Below are 25,528 nucleotides of genomic sequence, written 5' to 3'. Positions count from 1 at the left end.
TTATTACGATGTTGATAATCACACACACTCAATTCTTAAATCTATTCGTACATCTATTGTGAATTTACATTTCATTCTCCTGTTTATAGCAAACGGACCAATTAGTCACAAAGGAAGAAATGGAGGGTATAAGGATAATCACACACGAACATCGATAGATTTAAGGAAAACATATATTTGGGACATGTAATCAAGGTCTAACCGAGCCAACACATCTCTCACCGGCACATTGGGCTGCCTTCCTCTAGCCCGAAGGGAGTTCTCTAAATTCGATCTGGCAACAAGATACACCTCACACGACCAAACAACGTGTTCGATGTTGTGGTAACCTCGGCCACAAACGCAGATATTGCTGCCGGCCAGATTGAAACGAAAGAGTAGCGCGTCTAACGAACAGTGATTGGACATGAGTCGGGAGAAGGTGCGAATAAAGTCCCGACTCAAGTCCAGACTTTTGAACCATGGTTTGAGGCTAACCTTAGGGATAATCGAGTGAAGCCACCGGCCCAATTCACCTTCGTTCCATTTGCGTTGCCAGTTAGCGATGGTATTTTTACGGACTAAAGAGTAAAATTCATTGAAGGCGATTTGACGCTGATAAATATCGCCTTCAATCGCACCTACCTTTGCTAATGAGTCAGCCCTCTCATTACCCGGAATTGAGCAATGAGAAGGGACCCACACAAAGGTAATGACATAACAACGTCTGGATAAAGCACTCCAAATTTTTCGTATTCTCTCAAGGAAGTACGGCGAGTGCTTTTCCGGCCTCACTGAACGGATAGCTTCGACGGAGCTAAGACTATCCGTTACAATGTAATAGTGTTCAACAGGTCGTGAGGCGACGCTGTCCAGCGCCCAGTGTATCGCTGCCAATTCAGCAATATACACTGAGCAAGGAAACTGAAGACTATGGGAGGTGCTGAAAATTTTGTTGAACACTCCAAATCCTGTGAACTCGTTTATAGTGGACCCATCAGTAAAGTACATATTATCACAATTGATACCCCCATACTTTTCATCGAAGATCGTTGGAGCGATCCTCGATCGTTGATAATCTGAATATTCATGGATATCTTGCTTCATGGACAGATCAAAATGTACAGAGGAATTGATGTAGTCAGGAAAACAAACACGGTTGGGAATATACGAAGAAGGATCAACCTGCATGGAGATGAATTCATGATATGGACTCATGAACCCAGATTGAAAATTTAGCTCGATCAGCTGTTCAAAATTTCCGATCACCAATGAGTTCATAACCTTACACCGGATGAGGAACCGAAGAGATAATAAATTGATGCGATCTTTTAGTGGGAGTACGCCTGCCAAAACCTCGAGGCTCATGGTATGCGTTGAGGGCATACATCCCAACGCAATACGGAGACAAAGATACTGAATTCGCTCGAGTTTAATTAAGTGTGTTTTGGCAGCTGATTGAAAACAGCAACTGCCATACTCCATCACTGAGAGAATAGTTCTTCTATACAACATTATAAGATCTTCGGGATGGGCTCCCCACCAGGTGCCGGTAATTGTACGGAGAAAGTTTATTCTTTGTTGACATTTTTTACTCAGATACCTAATATGGGCCCCCCAAGTACATTTGGAGTCGAACCAAACCCCAAGATACTTGAATGACATAGCATGAGTGATCGGTTTACCCAAAAGTTGAAGCTTTGGTTTTGCTGGTCTATACTTCCTAGAAAAAACCACCATCTCTGTTTTCTCCGTGGAGAATTCGATCCCTAGCCCAATGGCCCAGGTTGAAAATTTTTTCAAAGTATCTTGTAAGGGTTCTTGTAGGTCGGATTCTGTTGATCCTACGACAGAGACCACTCCATCATCTGCAAGTTGTCTTAGGCTGCAATTTTGTGTAAGGCAATTGTCGATGTCGCTTACATAGAAGTTGTACAAAAGGGGGCTTAAACATGAGCCCTGGGGGAGGCCCATGTAAGAGACCCGACTTACTGCCGAATCTCCGTGAGAAAAGTTCAAATGCTTCTCACAAAGCAAGTTATATAACATATTATTCAATAGAGGCGGCAGACCCCGAGAGTGTAATTTGTCTGACAAAACCTCTATTGAAACAGAATCAAAGGCCCCCTTTATGTCCAAGAATACTGAAGCCATTTGTTTTTTTCCGGCGTAAGCCATTTGAATTTCTGAAGAAAGCAACGCAAGACAATCATTCGTCCCCTTGCCCCTGCGGAACCCATATTGTGTATCTGAGAGTAGGCCATTCGTTTCAACCCATCGATCAAGGCGAAACACGGACTTGATTAGTAGAACACAGTTCAAGAGGAATGCAAATCATAAATTGCCGCCACCACAAAATGGCGGATTACATACGAGGGTCGTTCGAAAAATAAGTTTCAGTGCCTTAGAAAATCGCGGAAAAAAAGTTAGGACAAAAAACAAGGTGATTTTCATAATCTACGTTTTATTTTCTATTTTTCTACATAATTGCCGTAACGCTCGAGGCATTTTTCACAGCATGGCATGAGTTTTTTTTATTCCGAGCGCGAAGTGCGTAGCGTCCAACTTTTTGAAGTACGATGTAACTGCGTCACGATTTTTTTTATGCGCTCCACTTACTCCCATCTCGAAGCTACTCTTATTTGAGGATTCTAGAGTTGGGCTCCAGTTATTTAAAAAAAAGGACACAAACAAACATTTAGAAACGAGCTGAGTGGACAAAACATGAAAAACAAAAATGTATGGACCACACTGAAAAATAATATTTCTTTTAAAGGATTCATAAAATAGAGGGGAAAAACATATAATAGAAAAAAACAAATAAACATGGAACATTAAGTTCAAAAAATAGTATACTGGCAAGCATACAATGATACATGGATTATTGTGGTTGATCGATCTATATTACGTTCATTGATTTGAGATATTGTTTTAATTTCTTTTTAAAATTACCAGAACGTGTGATAATTCAAATTTCAGATGGCAAGGCATTAAAACGAGATGATCCATGAAACAGAATGCGTTGCTGAGCAATATTAGTTGTTGCTTTACTTCGCATTAAATATTGTGCTTGTCGTGTGATGTGTTGATGATTTGCTATAGGTATTGTCAAGTTATGGTGAATATTATTGTCATTTATAACGCTGTGGATAAGTTTAATAGTCTGAAATTCGCGTAGTCCAAGAAGAGGCAATATTTTATGAGAATCGTCGGAATATAAGTCTAACGTTGGATGGAGGATTGGTAGTCTGTATATTATTTTCAGACACAACATTTTGCAACACTTGTAGTTTTTTTAAGTTTCGTTTTACATGCATGTCCCCAAACCACTATTCCATGTTGCAGTAATGAATGAATACATGCAAAATAAAAAAATTTCAACGGTCTCTGTGATACAAAGTAGGATACTCTCTTAAATATATCACAAAGTGAGAAATTTTTTCTTTCTAATGAATTTATTTGTTGTGTCCTGTGTCTAAATGTATTACAAGGTATTTAAAATTGTTCACCTTGTCAATCGAAACATTCTCAAACTTTGGGTCGGGACAAGCGAAGATTTTTTTCCTTGGTGAGTGGAAGAACATGTATTTAGTTTTTGACAAATTTAGTGACAACAGATTTTGTTGAAAATACCTACAAAGAACAGTCAGATAATTTTCTATATTTGATACGACGGTTCTAGAGTCAGAGCATTGATAAAACAATGCTGTGTCGTCAGCAAACAGTCTAGCAGTTCCTATCAATTGCAGATTACCGATATCATTGATGAACAACAGAAACAACAGGGGTCCCATATTGCTGTCCTGTGGTACACCAATGTTTATTAAACGCAGGGTACTTTTGGCGTTACTCAATGCAACATATTGCTGTCTACTGGTGAGATAGCTATGTACGAGGTCGCTGGCTATTCCTCGGATTCCATAAATATTCAATTTTTTCAATAATATGTCATGATCAATTGTATCGAAAGCCTTTTCAAGGTCCAGAAAAAGAGCACCAACTATCAATTTGCGTTCGATTCCATATTTCTTCAGTGTTATCGATTCGTTGACCGCCGAACGCCTGTTTCATCACCGTACTATTGTGAAGTTTTAGGCCGATTAAGAACAGCGATTAAGAACAAAATGCTAGGTTACGCACTTCGCGCTCGGAATAGAAAAACTCTATGAAAAATGCCATGAACGTTATGGCGATTATGTAGAAAAATAAAAAACAAAACATATATTACGAAAATCACCTTGTTTTTTTTCCTAACTTTATTTTTCCGCGATTTCTGAGTCACTGAAACCTATTTTTTGAACCACCCTCGTATTTTCTCGAAACCCCATCTATATGGGTATTAAATGAATGGGCTTGACTAGTAGAACACATTTATTCATGAGGAATGCAAATCAAAAATGACCGCCTCCACAAAATGGCGGATTAGATTTTTTCCCAAGATCCCATCAATATGGGTATCGAATAAAAGGAATTGACTAGTAGAGTTATTTATGAAAATTTATTGTTATTAATGAAAAATGTAAATCCAAAATGGCCGCCACCAAAAAATGGCGGATTACATATTTTCTCAAAACCCCATCAATATGGGTATCAAATAAATAAACTTAACTAGTGGAACACAGTTATACACGCCACAACAAAATGGCGATATATTATATATTTTTTTACAAAACCCCATCAATATGGGTATCAAATGAAAGGCTTGACCAGCTATTCAGAGAAAATTCTAATCCAAGATGGCTGTAACAAAATAACCAATTGCTTCTTTAAACGGTTTCATTCAACCTGACCTGTTTGTATGTATGTGTTAGGATTACAACTAATAGCAAAGACCCCTCGACCGTTCGCCTAACGCATGCATTGCCAACATTTACACACAAGACATACAAAACAATAGTCAATTCCACACAAAGAAAAAAAGGTTCCATTACGACAATAGGATACACCGAGTAAACACATAAATTATTATAAAACCCTAAAATTTGCATGCAAAGTAAGAATATACCTATTACAGGTCGGACTCGATTATATATAATCGCAATTTCACTTTCAACGTTAATTTTCGAATCCAATACATAATCTAATCACAAAAAAGTTATTTTTCTATTAATGTTTGACATTCATACATTAATGAAAAAATTGTTTTCTTGAGATTCGATTATGTATAGGATTTGAAAATAATTGTTGAAAAAAAAGGGTCGACTATACATAATCGAGTCCGACCTGTACATCTAAATTTATTCCTACTTATACTAAATTAATTTAAAACCTAGGTTTCCTAAACGCAGAATAAGTAAAATTGTATTTGGTGCTGTTTGTTGTTATTTGTGAAGATTAAAAGTAAGTAATTGTCCATTGTTCTGTAAGCATATAAATTATAATAAAATATGTTTACAGCTTCGAGCTAACTTTGAGGAAAAATCAAGTTTGCTTCGGGGAATCCGAATCTTCAGCAACAGTATGTTTGTATATCTGTAGGGTTGTCCCACATTAATAAAAAATTGACCCCGTTCCTTTTGACTTATTGATCTGAAATTTGGAACAAACCTTTATCTCTGCTGTCATTATAATACTGTGTATTCCATTATCTTGAAAAATCCAATTTGACCGGTAAGAAATTACTGAATGACTTGACTTGGAGAACACCCTACATAAATTCAAAACGGTGTATGTATTTTTATGTAATCCCTTCAATATCGGTATCGAATGAAATGTTTTGACTTATAGAATACAGTACATCATCAAAATATTCCGAAGAAAATTAGGTAAGAAAAAAATACAAATAAAAAGATGAATGGTTTTATTGTAAAGTTAGTAGTTATCATATCCCTTCCTTCATTAATCATGGGCAATGATGAGACTAAAACAAAATCGTGGGGCACGTCGCGTCGGATTTCCATTATCCACAGTTAGTTGTTTCGTCATATGCCTACGATTTTATTTTAGTATCATCATTGCCCTAGATCAATGAAGGAAGAGATGTGATAACTACTAACTGCTACTTGTCACATTATTTTCTAGCTTTGAGTACATAAAACCGTTTAACTTAAACAGTTTTTTTTAATTTTTTTTATTTTTTATATAGATACTAGCTGACCCGGCAAACTTCGTCCCGCCTAAAATTTATTTTTCGTTATCACATTCACGATTTTTACTAAGCGTACGTTCATAGGTCCAATCGCAGAACTGTTCATTAATTGATTTTCTAATCTACCCTTTAATATTACCTTTTACTATAAAATTCCTAGTACTTCTACCAAAACTCGACATTATAATATCAGATTATTTTCAGACACAATTCTTAATCAAAATTTTTCGAACACTTGCAAATAACATGTTTCTCCGTTATATCGAATAAATGTTTGATACAGAAAATATGATAGAATGAAGACAACGCTGAATCGTACAATTCTATTCTCGAGTTTTGCTCTTATCAACACATTCGGTGATCCATTCTTATTAATATAGATAGAAGAAGATATAGGAGTGCGTTTTTTGCACATTAACAAAAATTTAAGTTGTCATGTTTGGTTGGAATATGTTTGGTTGAGACATGTGTATTATTTTTACGGGACCCCCTCTCCATTTCTGGAGAGGGAGGTGTGTCATACCATCATAGAAACATTTCTCATATTCAGAAATCTTCACATGTCAAATTTGGTTTCATATGCTTGATTAATTCCCTTTAATTTGATATTTTATTTTTTTTATCCCATTTACTTATTTATCAGGCTCATTAGCATTTTATCTGTAACAGAGCCGGGTTTTTATCGTGTACATGTACATATGTTTATGTTTCTATAAATTGTAAATTACACAGTAGAAGTAGTAGCCATTTAGGCGTTTAGGTTTTCTGTTCCATTATATTATGCTAAATTACACTGTAGTAGCCATTTAGGCGTAAGGGTATTCTATCTGTTCTTCCATTGTTCAGCAGACCGGACAGCGGAGACAGTTGATATTGATCATTGTTGGGTTATTTATAGAACAGCAGCCCGATGTTTCTTGCAGAGCAGAGCAGTTGTATGGATGAATCGATCTTTGTTCCACCGTGGATCGATCTCCATAGCTGATGATGGTTGCGTGGACGTAGTTATTCTATAACAACACAAAGATGGTCAATTGAGGGCCCTGAGTTTGAACTCACGATCCATCGCTTAGTAAGCGAACGCGAAACCAAGTGGCTACGAAGACCCCCTTTAATTTGATATGTTGATCATCAAAATCGGTGTAGTATTTCCAAAATAATTTTTGAGAAAAGTCCTTTTGGACTTTAAGAATCTTCGAAAAAAAAAATTTTTTGGACTACCCTAAACGGGAAATGGGCACCCTAATAAAAAAAAGATCTAACGTTTTGCGATAAAGAACAAAAATACCACTCTTCACGAAAATCTGAGAACCACTATATCGGTTTGACATGGAATGGCTGGTATATAGATTTTTATACTTGAAAGCTATTTTATTTGAGAAAAGATTAAGAATAAAAAAACACGTTTTTCTGCATAGATCTTATAGTGAACCATATAGGGATTCGAAAATTCACTTAAGGTGAAGGTGGAAGCTAGCCACAATGGCGCTTATTTTTTTCATCTCCCTCCCTCACCCCTCGCCTGAAAATCGAAACAGTGTGAAGAAAATGATCGTTTTCGCACACTTCCCATCAAGTGATATCAACAAAACTCCAATCGATTACTCACAAGATATTAAATTTTCAACTGCTGTCGCACTGTGTAGTGAAAAACGGCGGAAAACTCGAGCTAGTACTCTGAAAGTTAAATTTTCATTTTTAACCCATTTTAGGCCAAGTGTTCGAAAAATCGAACAGCAACTTTGATAATTTTTCATGTCTTTGGACAGGAACCATATGGTAATGTTTTTGCACCAAAAGATAGCTTAATTTATTAGCTACCACTTATATCTATTTCATTCAATTTTGAGTAACTTTATTGGATAATAAATTCGATTTAAAGCAAGTATGTCTGGAAGGTGTTTTCAATTTCAATTAAAAACCCCAATAAAATACAAAAAAATGTGAAGTTTTCTACAGTATTGCTTTGATAAAAGAACATACATTGTAATATAGAGCGAAAATCATCCGATTGAGCCGCATACAGGAAAATAACAGCCGGGGAAATTGAGTGTTCGAAAAATCGAACGTTGGCCATAACGAACTTTTTTTTCTGCTGAATCAACATCAACACATCTAACCTCCGCTGCGCATTTTGATTTGTTTGCTTTAGAAGACGGAAGGTTTTTCATTTATTCTTGCATTTTCAGTTGTGAATGTTTGAAAATATCGATTAATTTAGCAAATATTATTGAAAATCTGTATGATTTTTTGTCCGTAACAACCTTAGGTGATGGCGGTCCGTAGAATTTCTTTTGTGGAGGAGCTGGAGGACATGATCAGTACGTGTAACGAGGATTCTAATAAGATTGTTTGTGTGAATTTTCTTCCGCCGGACCGAAAAATAACCTCCCAACCCTCTATGCCATTGTTTTTTAGCAGTACTCTGGTACTTTGCAGGTTTTGGAAAATGTTAGATTGGAGAGACTAGTTTTTAAGCATTGACATTTCTCCACAGCTAACGATAAAAATAACAGCATATGCTTCAGTTTGAAAGAAAAAGCCTGTCAGTAATAAGTTAAAATTACATGAAATAAGAAATGCCACATCTCACCTTAGGTGGATTAATTTGGATTTATACTTTCATTCTCCATTCTCCTGTTCTTGTTCTTCCGGGAACCCAAAATTGATGCATTTATGAATACCGTATATTTGCTAATTGAAGTGACTTTTAGTTCGCAGTATGTTTGTACTTGCAAAAAAAAGTGCGGGTTTCGGCCAATGTTCGATTTTTCGAGCAGTCATTTCCCGGAAAATGGAAGATGGGAAAAAATAATTCTTGAACATTGGAGTTCCTTTAGCGTTAATAATCGAAAATACAACAATGGCTTTCGTCAAAAAAATAATTCTTACAGCTTGGTCGTTAATGGGTTAAATCTTCGGCAACGGTTTTGTTTGTATTGGTGGAAGCATCGTTATTTTTTCGACACTGATGCCAGACAACATCATCGAAACAGTTATAAAAACCACTCAATAAAATGTTATTCCTGAGTCATAGCGTTTCATGTCATGAAAATCAATACAATAATATTGTGTTGATATAAATACAATTATTATTTTTACGTTTAATGGGTCTATGATGTATGTTTTAGCAACTTCAACATTGGGTAAGAAAATTGTATTGCAGAGCTCGGAACACTGTCACGGCTGTCTATGCTTTCACAAAAAAGTAAACGGAAAAGTATTACATTCAATCGGAATGCCTCGGCCAACGAAGAGAAGGGTTAAGGCTCTCCAACGGGAATATGTGAAAACAATACGAACAATCAAAATATTAAGGATATATATATATATATATATATATATATATATATATATATATATATATATATATATATAAAATATATATATATATATATATATATATATATATATATATATATATATATATATATATATATATATATATATATATATATATATATATATATATATATATATATATATATATATATATATATATATATATAACTATATATATATATATATATATATATATATATATATATGTTTACAATTGTTCATCGGAACATACCGTTCATACGTTTTACTTTAGTATTGAATTGTTATTATTTTTTCAAATGTATTCTAAGACTCGTGTCAATGAAGCGCCACACAGTCTGATAAGTGAACTGATCTATTTACGTGTGCTTTGCTCTTCTCTCACAAACACTATTACCCCATTTTTACACGTGGGTTTACCTGTACCACTACAATGGCTAGCTTCCACCTTCACCTTAAATGTCTCGTTTATTATCCTATACTATATTTTCCATAGTTGTGATGATTAGATTGAGCACGATAAACATCTTCACATATGGTGGCGATATGGTTTTGGGGACACTTTTCACTTGCTTACCCTGCCAGAGCCTTCATAAATGAGTAACATACATCTGAAAAAGAATCAAAGAAAGTGTGATTGAAACGCGTTTACTAAACAGAAGTGAGTTTCGTTAGAAGGCGCAACATGAAGGGCGCGAGCACATGTTTTCGAAAAGGGAATAAAATAAAATAATCTAATGAGAACCTAGTAAGAAAGGAACACTTCTATTTATCTGAATGTTCCCGTTGGCAAGGCCCTATTTTTTTATTAGAAAACTAATACAGGTTGGACTCGATTATATATGATTCGATTGCACCGCGGACTCGATTATATACAGTTTTTGATTTCTTTTCACTGTATATAGTCGAATCCTGTATATAATGAAGCCAGAAAAAATTTTTTTTTTCATTTGTTTTTTTTGCATGTATTTTTCGTTTTTTTGAAAATAAAAGAGTAATTTGATTTTTGACTCATCCCCTAAAAGTCAGAAAACAACTTTCTCTCATGGAAAAAATAAATTTATCCAGATTATCTCAGGCAGTGATAGTCGATCATATTTGATGAAAAAAATCCTCCTACGCATATGTTCGAATGTCAACAATGACAGAGTTATGGACCTTTTTCTTTCGGACTCTGTTGCCTCAACCTGGCTCTACATTAAAAAGTACGCTACAGAAGACAATTATGATGCTTTCATTTAAAAGATGAGAAAATTTAGTGCAGGATATAGTAGTGGAACATCTAAATTAGTGAATTTTAATAACATTTTGGAAATGAAAAACTTAAAAGTTAATAATTTTAATATGTTATTATTAATTTTATCCTAAAAAATTACATTAAACTAGTTTGTTTCTATCAATTAAATTAAAGTTCTTTAACCTCTCTACAATTTGTTCTTTGATGCCCAACTTTTATCTTTCTTAATTTGGCTGCAATATCGATATAAACAATTCCTGCAAAATGTTCAAAAATTACGAATTTTACCCAACTGTACATATAATAGCCACTTAAACTTCACTTTAACGTTGAAAGGTTACATTTCTTCTTGAAATAGCAGTAGAGCAGTTAGAGAGCTTTAATTTAATTAATAGAAACAATCTAGTTCAGTAATTTTCAACCGGTGAGGAATTCCCCCTAGTGGGGAATTAGGTCATTAGAAGGGGGGAATTGTGCAAGGGAATATTACACATTCACTACGCTTTGAAGATGTCAAATATTAGCACAAAATTGCCACAAAAACTTTTTCGGATACGCTAAAATTTGCGATCCTCGGCAAACATTTTCGAATCTGAAAGGTAATGTTCAATTGAACAACTTTACAATGTTTTAATGACTTTTGTCAGTAAATGATGATGGAACAGACGATGGAACAGTACAGAAGACCATAAAAAAGGAAATTGTTCAGCATTGTCAAGACTTTTTAGAACAAGTCAGGCTTCAAATAAATTTTCTCAATATCAAAGAACAAGATTTGGTCATGGTTTGAAATCCCTTTCGACTGGCAGTGACGAAAGTTTCGAATCAAATTCAGAACAAACTCATCGAACTGCAAATGATCGATTCTTAAGGTCCATTTATACGTTGCTCGTAGCTGACTTGACAATGAGCAGCTGCTGGGCCGGTGAACTCGCTTGACAATTGGTTGACTCGCCTTGTCCGGTCACACAGTGTGAGCTGCTGACGAGAAACTAGATACTACAGCACGGGTTCAGGGATGCCAGGTGATTTTTCAAATGTCCATCAAATAGTCAAAAACAGCAATCAGGTTCGAATTTGACAGATGGTTGATCCGAAATCGACTTCTCCATTGGCAGTTTTCGTCTCAGGTTTTCAGACAATTTCCCAATTTTAGCGCAAAATACACGCTGACCGTGAATAAAAATACTTTGTGCTGAATTTCTTCGGACTGAAGTTACCATCCGATGAAAGCAGAAAGGCAAAAGGAACTGAATGCAAAGATAAGGAGCAACAAATACAATATTGAAGGAACTCTACGATGATGATCTCCGAGAGAAAAGAGGAATGTTGAGAATAACACCTGAACATGTGGAAACACTGTTGGATTTAATTGCTCTAAAAATACGACGCCAAGATAGACTCATGAGAGATGCTATACCTGAATCCATAGCTAGAATTCCGGAAGAATGTGATGCTATAAATGGCAGTGTAAAAGATTTTTTTTAATTTTTATTTATTTTGCCCTGACAGCAGCTTCGTGTACCAATTTGTGAAATGAAAATGATAGTAAATTTACAGGTGGAATAAATACGCGTCAAATATTAAAATAATGAATGAAATAATGGTGAGTGAATTTTGAATGAAAGTTGTGTCTGATAATGATTTTATATTATATATTTTCAAGAAAACTATCTCAAAAAGAAAACCTGTAAAACAGATTACAACAATTTCGTTTCGAAACTACCGTTCTGAATCATATTTCGGACACTTTGTTCTAATATCTTGAAATGCTTAATGCACTGATGACATAACTATAAAATTAATATCACAATTGCTTCGTTAGAGTAATTCCTTGGTTTCACTATCATTTCATATGAGAACTATATTTGAATTATAACATAATCGGTAGAAATCTGACAACACTACTCATTATCGTTTGTGTTTGACGTTTGCTTAGCGTGAGCACGTAGAATTTACCCGTTCATAAATATTTAAATTTCTCTCTTGTTTCATCAGTTCTCAGTCGTTTCGTTAACAGTTTACTGCGATTGCTTGGTAAGTGTTTCGCAGTTGACTATAAAATAGAATCAAGTGCAATGCACTTTTCGTCCAAAAAACTACAAAATATAGTGTCTGAAATTTGAATTCAATCTGTCCGAAATTTTATTTAGTGTCCGAAGTTTGATTCTTATTCGCTGCATTTGAAAAGCATTTTATTCGATGATTTTTTTTATGATTTCAATCAAATAGGTACTAAAGAAAAATATCAACCAAATAATACCTGTGCATAAGGTTTAGATCTGTTTTCTGCATCATCATATGCCTTAAGCGTCCAAAATATGATTCAGAACGGTATGAGGGTTTTATTTGTTTTTCCAATAATTTTCAAGTCTGTTCATATTTTTTAATATCTTCAAAATGGAGACATTTCTTTAAGTTTGGCATCCCTGATCGGAGCGCTAAATGCTGTTTTTGGCGTTTTGAAGGATGCGAGTGCGAGTAAAATCAAAAAACTTTGAAGTAGCTTGCACGCCGGATCACACATGACCCTAACTGTCATAATGTGTTCACACGGTGTGTATAAACTTGGCTTTATACTGATATGCGGAATAAGCGTTACGAGTGTGTTGTGAATCTGGAATTCCTATAATGCTGCTGATGGAAACAAAACACCGTAAGAGAGTGGATGTCACAGATGACATGAGCAGTGTTGTCACATGTATAGATTTATCTGGGAAGGTACAGATTTTTCCGTTATTTTGAGTACAGATTACAGATTTACGTCAGAAAGTATAGATTGGTACAGATTTTTTCCGTGTGTGAAATTTCTCTCGATTTTATTGAGTTTTATTGAATGATAGTACGCAATCTAAATTTGGAAAGATTATGTATAAGCATCATCAAATACATGAGAGATTCGAGGCTAGCAAATGTTAATGTACATTGAATTAGACTCGGATTGCGTCACCTCGGCGGCTTGGGGCCGTCTCCTTGTTAGATGGTGACGTGATTTCATGATTTTTCTTTACAATAAATAATTCCAATTGTACAGATTTCTGGTACTGATTTTTGAAGAAAAAGTACAGATGAGAAAGATTATTTCGCTTCTGGTACAGATTGAATATGGCAACAGTGAACATGAGGTGTGCTTTTCGACAATGTTCGCAAGAATTACGATTTTGTCAGAAATCGTTCAGACGCAGGTGCCATACTGACTCGAGAGACTTCATATACTTTGTTTTCGTAATCAGATACAAGTATAAAACCAAAATTGTTGAAGACCGTTTGTATTCTTTCATTATTTTACTGATATGCTACAGACTTTTTTTAAAAATACTGATAGGCGGGAAGTACTGAGATTAATTTTCGTTACGGGGGAAATGGAGCAATAAAGGTTGAAAACCCCTGATCTAGTTTAATACGAATTTTTAGGATAAAATTAATAATAACACATGAAAAATTGCTAACTTTTAAGTTTTTACTTCCAAAATGTTATTTAAATCCACTAATTTAGATGTTCCACTATTATATCCTGTACTAACTTTTCCCATTTTTCAAAAGGAAGCAACAGAATCGTCTTTCGTAGCGTACTTTTTAATGTAGAGCCAGTTTGAGGAAACATAGTCCAAAACAGAACAAAAATTCTGTAACTCTGTCGTCGTAGAAATTCTAAGCCATTTATGCATGATTTAATGAATTATAATAAATATACACAGTTATAACATTAAAGTTTTACTAGTATAGGAAATACAGCAGCGCTGAAACAACGAGTTCCGATGTGCGATGTTACCATTCAAAATAATTCTATTTCCGGGAAGCGCAATTCGATGAATCAATCGCAATTTGTAATCTTTAAACGCCATTGGGCTAAATTTCCACTTTCAATCACTCCCCTCTTGTGATTGCTCAATAAACAAACAGCATTCTAACCACCACCACCAACGGGAGTAACACACACAAACGCAAAGACTCCCTTCGGTACTCACTTTGCAAAATACTTCGACGCAATAGCGTATGTAGATGACAGTTTTCCCCCTTTTTTCACGAACCACAAAGAACCGGTTTGAAATTCTCCGATTTTCCACAACTCATTGCACTCGCACAGCAGAACCGGAGGGTTGTGTTTCAATCCCATCGTTATTAGCCGGCGATCGCATCGTTGCATCCTCTGCAAATTGGTATTAGGAGAAATACGGAAAATCCACTTTGCTCAATTTGAATCCCATTGCCAAGCGGTGCGTGATGGATCGGGGTCGCTGGGTTGGTAGGGGACAGTGACAACTTTGTACGTCTCTTCCTGTGACAGAGAAAACCAATCGAATTAAGAGCTTTTCCTCGAACTCTGTGAAACTCATCAACGCGACTGTGGCGCTCGCTGTTTCTACTTATGATTCCTTTGATTTATTCCCGTTGGCATTCGCATTCGCGTGGGTGGGGGTTGCGATCGATTGCCGGAGATGGTATTATTTGAGAAATGCAGGTATCTAAGTTTTCCAGCTTATTAAAGCGTTGTAATTTAAAAAATCAGCGCTTCTGAAAAATTCTTCTTCTTACAAACCCATGAATGAAATCTCTCTGAAATATAATGGAACTCTGAGGAATACCAGAGTACCACCAAACCGCAACCGAACCGTTCACCGCTGAGAAAATCACTGCAGACTCCGCCAGGGTTAACCGCAGCAGCCACACATGGAATCAATAATCCCTTGCTTCATATTATATCGCACGCAATGTTCTTCGCGAAATTCGTATTGCGGCTTTCCGGCAACAGGTCGGCCCCCCAACCTGGTGTTTGGGTCGGGCAGCATTTGCCATCGACGGCCAAATTTCGCATTTCCGTTCAAAGAACGGTTTTCGTTTTCCGTGAATTTGACGCTTTGTATATGTTTTCCAAGAACGCAGCACTTTTTCTCGTATTGTCAGCGAGAGTAAATGCAAAAGTTTTCCACCAACTTTGGGGGGGAAAATTTATGAAACTCGTTTTTCTCTCCACGGTAACAAGTTTCCGTGAATGATGTTTGATGAAGAAGATCATGAGGAGGCTTTGGTTGAATTTTGTATGACATGAAAGGGTGGAGGCAATAAATCACCTGCTGTTGTGAGGGAAGTCAGTTTCCCAAGCTTCGGATGCTGTGGGCTATATTACAGACGTACTAAATGATAGGTATCTCTCTTGTAGAAGAATTCCAACTAGACTATACTGCCGTTCTACGCATAGTTGTCTCATGTTACTTTTTGACGATTTTCGCTTTTCTTCATAAAACGTTGTTTTTATGCATAATCTTACGGAAAAACACAAAAAAACATATAGTTTATTACCAACTTTTAAAAAAACAACATCAAGTTCAATTGTCCCATGTTGATATTCTATACATAATTCTATACACAATGTTTTTTTTGTAGATCCATATCGAAAAAATTGGTTCAAGTGCAAGAATTTCATGTCAGCAGGTCTAATGCACTCTTTTCTGGTTTGGAAGAACGAACTAATTCTCAAACAAATAAGAAAAAGTTCAACAGAACACGTGTACATCTTGTTAGCGAATGCCTAATAACAATGAGATTTATATTCTGCGAAGGGGTTGCAGATCACTCATTTATTCATAAAACGATGTTTCTATGCACAATCTTTCGAAAAATCACAAAAAAAAATTGTTTGTTCCCAGTATATCAAAAAACAATATCAAGTTCAATTGTCCCATGTTGATATTCTAGGCATAACAGTCCCACCATGAATTTTTAAACCCGTAATCAAGCTCAATTGATTCAGTAAGGGGATCTCATCACATTTCATTAAACGATAGTAAGGTGCTTATAAAAAACCCGGTGTATTGCTAAATTGAAATGCTTAAAGCTTCTGGTGGACAAATATGCGAGAAAACTTTGATTGCGTTTTTTCTCAGTTGCTGATTTTGGAACATGGGACAACTATGCGTAGAACGGCAGTATAGGGCACGGCAAATGCTGAGGAGAAATCAGCGGCAAATATTTTGGAAATATACTTTCCATGTATTATCTTTTTTTATTGAACTAACCTGTAATTGATGAACTTTCTCAGAATATCACGAAAAGTAATTTATGCAAGCTGCGATAAACAGACCACGGAAAATATTACCAATCGTCCAACAAAGACTTATCCTAAATAAGATGAAGAGTTGTGACCTGAAGATGGCCGCATTCATGACGTTGGTTAACGCTACGATATTTTTAGGGAGTGTGCTCAAATTATTCAATATCTGAATGTACTGCTTTTTTAATGCAGCGCTCTAAGTGGTGGAATCTGGAATGTTTTGACAGCAATTTGTTTTGGAAAGTTTCCTCTTTCAGTGCATAAAAGTTCATTGCGATTCATTTTGTTTCAAAGAAGTTGTACTTGATGGAACCGCGAACCGAAAGTTTATTTTGAACACCCACTTCGAAAGCCCGAAGGTGTTGGGTACGATTAGAGCAAACCTGTGGCCATCGAATTATGATAGAGCCTATCAATGCCAGCCAAAGCACTGAAGGAGAATCTAGTGGCCAAAAAACTTACCCGTAAATTTTACAATAAGGTTCTTACGAAGTACGAAGGATGCACTCTCGCGGACGATTAAACTTACGTTAGATTAGATGGCCCTAGCAACTTAAAAAAAAAAAGAAAGCTTATCATCTCATTCAGCTACGGACAAAAAAAAACAAGTTTTCGTAACAAACAAGACTATGGATTCCAAAATGTGTAGATTGTATAGAGCAGGTATGGTCAAACGGTAGTCCGCGGTCTACCGGTCACCCGCGTAGGTATTCCTAGTGTCATCTCCAAACGCAATGGACCAAATATACAGGGTTTTCCAACTTTAAATTCCGAAAGTAAATTGAAATAAAACACACTTAGAATTCGAATTTCGATGAAACTTTTATTTCAAATTAAAGTTTGGTTTATGCCATTATGTGTGAAATACAACATCATTCAAATGTCCACCTAGGGCTTCCTCGCACACCTTGATCCGGAACAGGTAATTTTCGATGACTTTTCGGGGCGACATATGGGGCGGTATCTCGGTCATAACTTCACGAATGTTGTCTTTCAAATGTTCAAGAGTTTGCGGAGAGTTGGCATAGACACGGTCTTTCGCATAACCCCACAAAAAAAAGTCTAGCGGGTTCAAATCGCATGAACTGGACGGCCAATTGGCATCACCAAAACGCGAAATCATGCGTCCCTCAAATTTCGTACGCAATATGGCCATGTTCGGTCGTGTCATCCGTATCCATATCTTCAATTTGTGGCAAACAAAAATCGGTTAACATGCGGCCATAACGCTCACCATTCACAGTTACCGTCTCGCCGTCCTCATTTTGAAAGAAATACGGCCCGATGACTCCACCAGACCACAATGCGCACCAAACAGTGACTTTTGGCGGATGCAATGGCCTCTCAACAATCACGTGCGGATTTTCTGAGCCCCATATATGGAAATTTTGGGTGTTCACATAGCCACCGAGCTCGAAATGTGCCTCATCGCTGAAGAAAATTTGATGCGAAAATTCAGCATTTTGCTGCTGTTGTTCGTTCACCCAATCGACGTATGCCCGACGCATTCCATGGTCACCACGCTCTAATTTTTGTACCAGTTGGACTTTATATGGATGTAGGTGCAAGTCCAAATGCAAAGTTCGTCACATTGATGTGTTTGACCAGCCCAATTGCTGAGCACGCCGTGGAATCGGAACATTCGGGTCATCTTCCACACTGGCAGCAACAGCAGCAATATTCTCGGCCTAACGCACATTACGATGATGCACAGGTTTCACAATATCCTCTACGGATCCAGTTTGTACGAATTTACGAACTACATTAGCGATTGTGTGCTCTGTAGGCCGTCCATGACGACCAAAATCCGTCCGTAATGCTCGAAAAACATCTGCCGGTTTTTCATCATTTTTATAGTATAATTTAACAAAATTAACACGTTGTGCGATGCTAAAACGATACATATTGTAAAATGGCTGACATTCAACTAACGATATGACGCTTTGGTTGACAGCTATGTCAAACGGTTGTCAGCGCAGGGCTGTATACTTTCGGAAGCCCGAAATGGAAAACCCTGTATAAACCCACCTTTTGCCATGAATATTTTATAAGGTGTTTATGCTAACCTTAATGAAACATATCAGTTGTTAGAGAAGATTTTTCTTTATTAAAGTTTCTGTTCAATGATTTTCCTCAATTTGTTAGTTTTTTAATATCCAGTTGCTCGACCATAACTTGTAATAAAGCAAAAAAATGTCACTAGGAACAATTTCAACAAAGTTTTCTAAAGGAATAGCATTCATTAAATGACCAATTGAAAATGCTGGAAACATCCGAGGTAAGGTTTCGAAAATCAATAAAAACGGACTTCGTCTTTGAAGACTGCGAATGCGAGTTTTAATGCATTATTGTTACTTTAATTTAAAAAATAAGATAAGTAATGTGAATTAATTGCGTAGATTTCTTTCAATAAATATAGCCATGATTAGGGCAACAGTGATGAATAAGAAATAAGAAATTTCTGAAATTAAATATTAGCATCTATTTTGTAATTCTAGATGAACAGAACTTTGCTGGTTAGCTCTATTTTGCTGTTATAGATACTGTCGGGTGAAAGTTGTCGGCATAATTCTTCGAGCTGTTTGTTTTACTTGTTGCATTTCTGGTGTTTTGCTTTAGGAAACATTTCGGCAACGTTTCAAAATATGAAATTCGTCGACGTTCGAGAAAGAACTCCATTCGATTCGGTGTTTGTTCGGTGTGATAGTTACAGGGATCGAATCGACCGTTCGATTGAATTTACATAATAGGATCCAGTATTTTCGATAGAGGGTCCTTATACCTCTAGGTAATTGAGGGATACAAAAATCATCTTGAGTGATTTTTTATGGAAAATAAATGCTTTGCATGTTCATAAATGACAATTTCCTTAAAAACAATCAACGATATTATATTTCTTATTTATTATTTAGTAACCGATAATTGTTTTTATTTTATGGAATAATTTATCATTGAACATTTATTAGTATGACCTATGTTTTTATTTAACACGTTGAGCTCCGCGTCGATCCCCAGGTGCCAGATACAAAATAAGATAGTAAAACTTCATACGGTTTGTTTTCGGATGTTTTACAAAATCTGACTCGAATTTCTGACTATTTTCTATTCATGCAATAAGTATCTTTGGGAGCTGGAATCGACACTGATATTGTGCAAACGCTCTTGATGCGGGTTGAATGGAAAGCGCAGCAATAAAAATTCGGGACTCAACATGTTAACCCTCCTATACTCGAGCATACAGTCTCACAGACAGTCCAGTTCGAGGAGGCTGAGTTAAAAGACTATTGAAACTGAAGGAAGTTGAAGAAAAAGTAATGTCTGGAGTTTTTTCATTTAATTATAACTTTTTCTATTTTAAATAAATACAAAAATTTTAAATAAATTTTTTCAATAAATACAAAAAAAAAGTCTATCAAGTCTGTCTGTCTATCAGTCTGTGATACCGTGCGCGAGTATACAAGTTATGATTTTACTTGCGAGTACAGGGGGTGAGTTTTTTTCTGACTTTTTTTATACAGTCAACATTGGTAGACCGCCGCCTAACATTTGAACAATTAGTCACCCGTAATGCCCAAAAGCAGTCTTCCGAAAAACACTTACACATGTCCACGCGATGTGAAAATTCCATGTTTTTGTTTGAACTCTAACATGATTTTCGCTAGTGTTGAATCCCAAACCCGAACAATGATACACAAACATAAACATGTGAAAACAAACATGATGTTTGTAATTCAAGAACATCATGTACAAACATATCACCCGATGTCGTAGTATTCATTGCTTTCGTTTCGTTTCTTTTCATGCACGGAAAGAGATTATACATCCTAAAACATTTCTTCGTAGAATACTTTTTCACAGAAACGAACTTGGAATTCAGTTCGCATTACAATAATTGCATGAACTGAGAGGCTATGAGTTTATGTACATTTTGCAAGTCTAAATCCTTGGTTTCGTTCAAAGAAAACATGCTCTGAATAGAAAGAAGCCTTCTATGAGATATTTTTTTTTGCGTGCATGTTGCCAATTGAAGTCTGGGGAACCGATTCAACAGCGGGCGACATCGTACAAATGCTGGGCAAATAAATAAATGAATACCCACAATTTTATTTTAGATGCAACCTTCAGCGGCACACAGCAGAACCAGCAGAGAAATTTCAGCGGCTAAAACACACCATTAATTTCACGATGTTATCACAAACTGAATGAAGGAAAAAACTAAAAGCTACACTTACACTACACTATATGTGCGATGTGTGTATGCGATTACATCATCTTTTCTTCTCCTCTTCTTCGCTCGTTTTATAGCTTGAGTATTTTATTTGCCCAATATTTTAGACGAAGCACTCATTGTCATGATAGGAAAACATTTTTTCCATGTCAACATACCAACACACCACGTGTTGAGTGGTGATGGTGTGGTTTCCGATTCGCTTCTTCTACTCTACGCACTGCCGGTGCTTGGGTTGAAAATGCAAGAGAAACTGTACACCATGTTTGAACATCATGTGAAATATTAGGATTAAACATCGTATGTCCAAACATACTACGAATACAAACATGTCACATTTTCAAACAAAGGTATGAGAAAACCATGTTTGTATTCAAACACAAAACTGCGAATAGCAGCGTGGACATGTTTATCCCGGGCGCACTGTTTTTTGTGAAACATGGAGGACTGCCCAAAAGTTTGGCCACCCCTGGTATAGAGGCAACGGGGTGGATTTCTTCGAAAAGGACATCAATCCACCCAACTGCCCTCAATTCCGCACAATTGAAAACTAATGGGGAATTGTCAAACAAATGTTGAAGAAGAGTGGAAATGTGTCTCTGGATGCGACAGAGATGAATGCATGATGGCACAAAATGGCCGCTCAGGTTAGTCCAATATATGATGAGTGGTATTTGAAGAAAAGATCGAGATTTCATCAAAACCAAACCGGAATAATTTTTCTGTCTTTACATACCCTCTACTACACCGTTTATCTAACATCGCATAGTTTTCTATATAGGGGAGTCATTCTACGAAAAATGTAACATTTTTATGTATAAACTAGCTGACCCGGCAAACTCCGCCCAAAATTTATTTTTCGTTATCACATTCACGTTTTTTTTACTAAGGGCACGTTCATGGGTCCAATCGCAGAACTGTTCATTGATTGATCTTCTAATCTACCCTTTTACTGTTAATTTTCTAGTACTTCTACCAAAACTCGTCATTATGATATCAGCTTATTTTCAGACATAATTCTTGTTCAAGATTTTTCAACCACTTGCAAATAACATGTATCTCCCTTACAAGGAAAACATGTTTGATACAGAAAATATGATAGAATCACGACAACCCTAAATCGGACATGCCTTCCTCGAGTTTTGCTCTTATCAACATATTCGGTGATCCATTGTTATTTGTATAGATAGAAGAAGCTATAGGAGTGAGTTTTATCACATGAAAATCCAGCTCCACTTTCGAACAAAGATCTATTTCGTTAGCGCAAACATCAAACGGACTAACAACGCTTGTCCCTATAGAATGATAGAGCATATGGGAATGAATTCTCGCTAATTTTTCCATTTTCTCCAGAATTTTCCGAAAATTTTCAACTGTCTTGCTTGGTTGGAATCTGTTCACCCCCTTCCCCCCCTCCATTCTAGAGAGGGAAGCTGTGGCATACCATCATAGAAACATTTCTCGCACCCAAAAACCCTAACATCCCAGATTTGGTTCCATTTTCGTGATTCATTCTCGAGTAATGCAGCCCTCCCTTAGGGACAAACCACCATAGAAACATTTGCTTGATTAGTTCTTCAGTTATGCAGAAACTTATGCTTCATCTGTATGGTAGCCTGCCCTCCCCCTTAGAGAGAGGGGAGGAGTGTTGATTCACCATAGAAACCTCCATATGCCAAATTTGGCTCGATTTGTTTGATTAGTTCTCGAGTTATACAGAAATTTGTGTTTCATCCTGCCACAAACACGCCCCCCACCCCTTAGAGAGGGGGGAGGGAAAACCTTTCCAGCCCCAAAAACCCCTACATACCAATTTTCATGCCGATTGGTTCAGTAGTTTCCGAGTCCATAAGAATCAGGCATAGATATAGATTATCACAAAAATGTAACGAATAAAACTTTTTTTTTTCTGGGGCCTGCATATAATTACATAATTCCAGAAACTATTATAAAAAAACTAATATAAACAAAATTAGGATTAGATTCAATTTTTTTAAAGAAAACATGAAATAGTTGTTGTTGGAAAACCTTTTTTCCAGTAAAAGTGCCGGTCTTCTGATGTATGAACAACTTGCTGTAAATTATAAGGACTTATTTTATAATTATTTTGAGAATTTAAAAAGAATACCTTTTTTGAGAAAAATGAGTTTGAATTTTTAAAATAGTTTTTTTCAGCGAAATCTCTTAAATTTTTTTTTGCATTTTTTTGGGAAAATATTATAGAACCCATGAACGTTCGTTTGGTAAGAAAATGTGAATGTTTGAAAGTATTTATAACAAAAAACCATCGTCATAGCGCGTTTTTTTCTCGGTATATGTCAAAAAGTTGAAGGGTAATCAACATAGTTTTTTGCCACTTCGAATATGTCGAATTTCGTACCAACGAGAGTGTTTTTGCGAGGAGTGTTACTTCAATACATCAATATAAAGAAAAAAGCTGCGGAAAGTCATCGCAATTTGGTGAAAGTTTATGGTGGCCATGCTCCAACTGAGCGAACGTGTCACACGTGGTTTGCACGGTTTGAAAGTGGTAACTTGAAAAATTGGAGGCTTTACTCGATCAAAACCCGTTACAAACGCAACAAGAACTTGCTGCAATGGGAATGATCCGAAAGATAGGACATTGGGTTCCGTATGAATTGAAGCCACAAGACGTCACATGCCGTTTTTTCACGTGCGAACAACTGCTCCAACGGCATAAAAGAAAAGGTTTTGCATCGAATCGTTACTGGCAATGAAAAGTGGGTCCATTACGACAATCCTAACCGTCGGGCAACGTATGGATACCTCGGCCATGCATCAACATCGACGGCCGCGCGAAATATTCACGGCCCGAAGGTTATACTATGAGCTGCTAAAACCGAATGAAATCATTACGGGGGACCTATACCGACGACAATTGATGCGTTTGAGCTGTGCACCGAAGGAAAAACGGCCACAATACGAGCAAAGACACGATAAAGTTATTTTGCAGCACGACAATGCTCGGCCGCATGTCGCGAAACTGGTCAAAACATACATAACGCTGAATTGGGAGGTTATATCCCACCCGCCGTATTCTCCAGACATTGTTTCGTCCGATTACTACCTTTTTCGATCGATGCAACATGGCCTGGTTGACCAGCACTTCTCCAATTTTGATGAAGTCAAAAAATGGATCGATTCGTGGTTAGCCGACAAACCGGCCGATTATTTTCGCAAAGGAATCCGTGTATCGCCAGAAAGATGGGAAAAAGTTGTAACTAGCGATGGGCAATACTTTGAATAATCAATTTGGAACCATTTTTGCAGAATAAAGCATTAATTTAAACGAAGAAACTTACCGGTACTACTTCATAGATAAAATAGAGTACAATTTTTTTCACGTTTAAACATCAATACACTGGAGTCGCTTTTTACGCGGGGGATACGTGCCGCGTAAACAAAAACCGCGTAAATCCAAAAACCAGCGTAAAAAAACCGCGTAAATTCCAAAATCCGCGTAAAAATAAACAAAGTAATTTTCAAAATCCGTGTAAAAATCTAACAAACAGTGAATTATTAGTTTCAAATGTAACCCATATTCTAACAATTGATTACCTGATTTTCTTGCATGTTACAATCCTGCTGTCTGTATCTTCTTTTTTTTCAGCTACTAATCAGTGATACAATACTAAATTATTTCGCGAAAAGTCACATCAATTAACATATTGAATTTTACGAGGTTAATGCGTGCCGCTTAAAAAAACCGCGTAAATTCCGAAATTCATGTATAAAAACCACGTAAATTCCAAAAACCGCTTATAAAAACCGTGTAAAAAGGGACTTCAGTGTACTGTACACTTTCTAAGACACTGTTTCGATACGACTCATATTTTTTGAGACGTAAATTATCAAAAATTTCTCTTACTAAAATCGATACGCCCTATTGAGAAGTCAAAAATTTCCCAATTGCTGTAGGAAACTTTTATTTTCTCTAACCCAAACGGAATACAAAAAGTACATGTTTCTAAAATCGGCATTTTAGGACGATTTCATTAGGGATTGCTCTATAGTCAATCACGTTCTTGTCCACCGCATTCGCATATCATCTGTCTCCGCTCATCTATCACTGAAATGTAAAAAGGCGTCAATAGCATAATACACCTTGATAAACAACCGTCCGACAGTCGAATCTTTAACGTATCCCACAAAATCCGATCAAAAATAACCGCTCGATCCATCATTCATCAACAAGTATCCGACAGCTGAATCCTATTCCCATCCAAGCGTATCATCATCTGTCGAACACCTTCCACCACCCAAACGCGTTCCATCCATCCACCACCACCATGCAATCGAGTCACATGCCACATCGCATCCCCTCGCAGATTTTTGACTATATTTATGCTTACGCAACCGAAAAGCAACGCAATAAATCCAGTCCTGCTGTCCCGCACTCTTCTCGAATTGCATTCACTTATTGTGTGCCGAAACAGTGTTTACTTTTTGAATTAGGGGTAGCAAAAAATAATCATCATCATGCTCTGCGTCTGCTGCTACCATTAATGCTTTAATACGCTGCTTACTTCTATGCTCAGACAAAACCACGCGACGAAACATAAAAAAGGTTGATGATATTCTCTCCGCTCTGTCTTGTTCTTT

General features: G+C 36.5%; 1 protein-coding gene across 1 annotated transcript in view; it reads left to right on the top strand.

Moving 5' to 3' along the window:
• The window catches only part of LOC129780437 (toll-like receptor 3), an 841,421-nt gene that overhangs the window by 463,458 nt on the left and 352,435 nt on the right, over positions 1-25,528 (top strand). The window lies entirely within an intron of this gene.

This window comes from Toxorhynchites rutilus, chromosome 3, assembly GCF_029784135.1.
Source record: "Toxorhynchites rutilus septentrionalis strain SRP chromosome 3, ASM2978413v1, whole genome shotgun sequence".
In the NCBI taxonomy this organism is placed as follows: Eukaryota; Metazoa; Arthropoda; class Insecta; order Diptera; family Culicidae; genus Toxorhynchites; species Toxorhynchites rutilus.
This window is presented reverse-complemented; position numbering and strand designations above follow the sequence as displayed.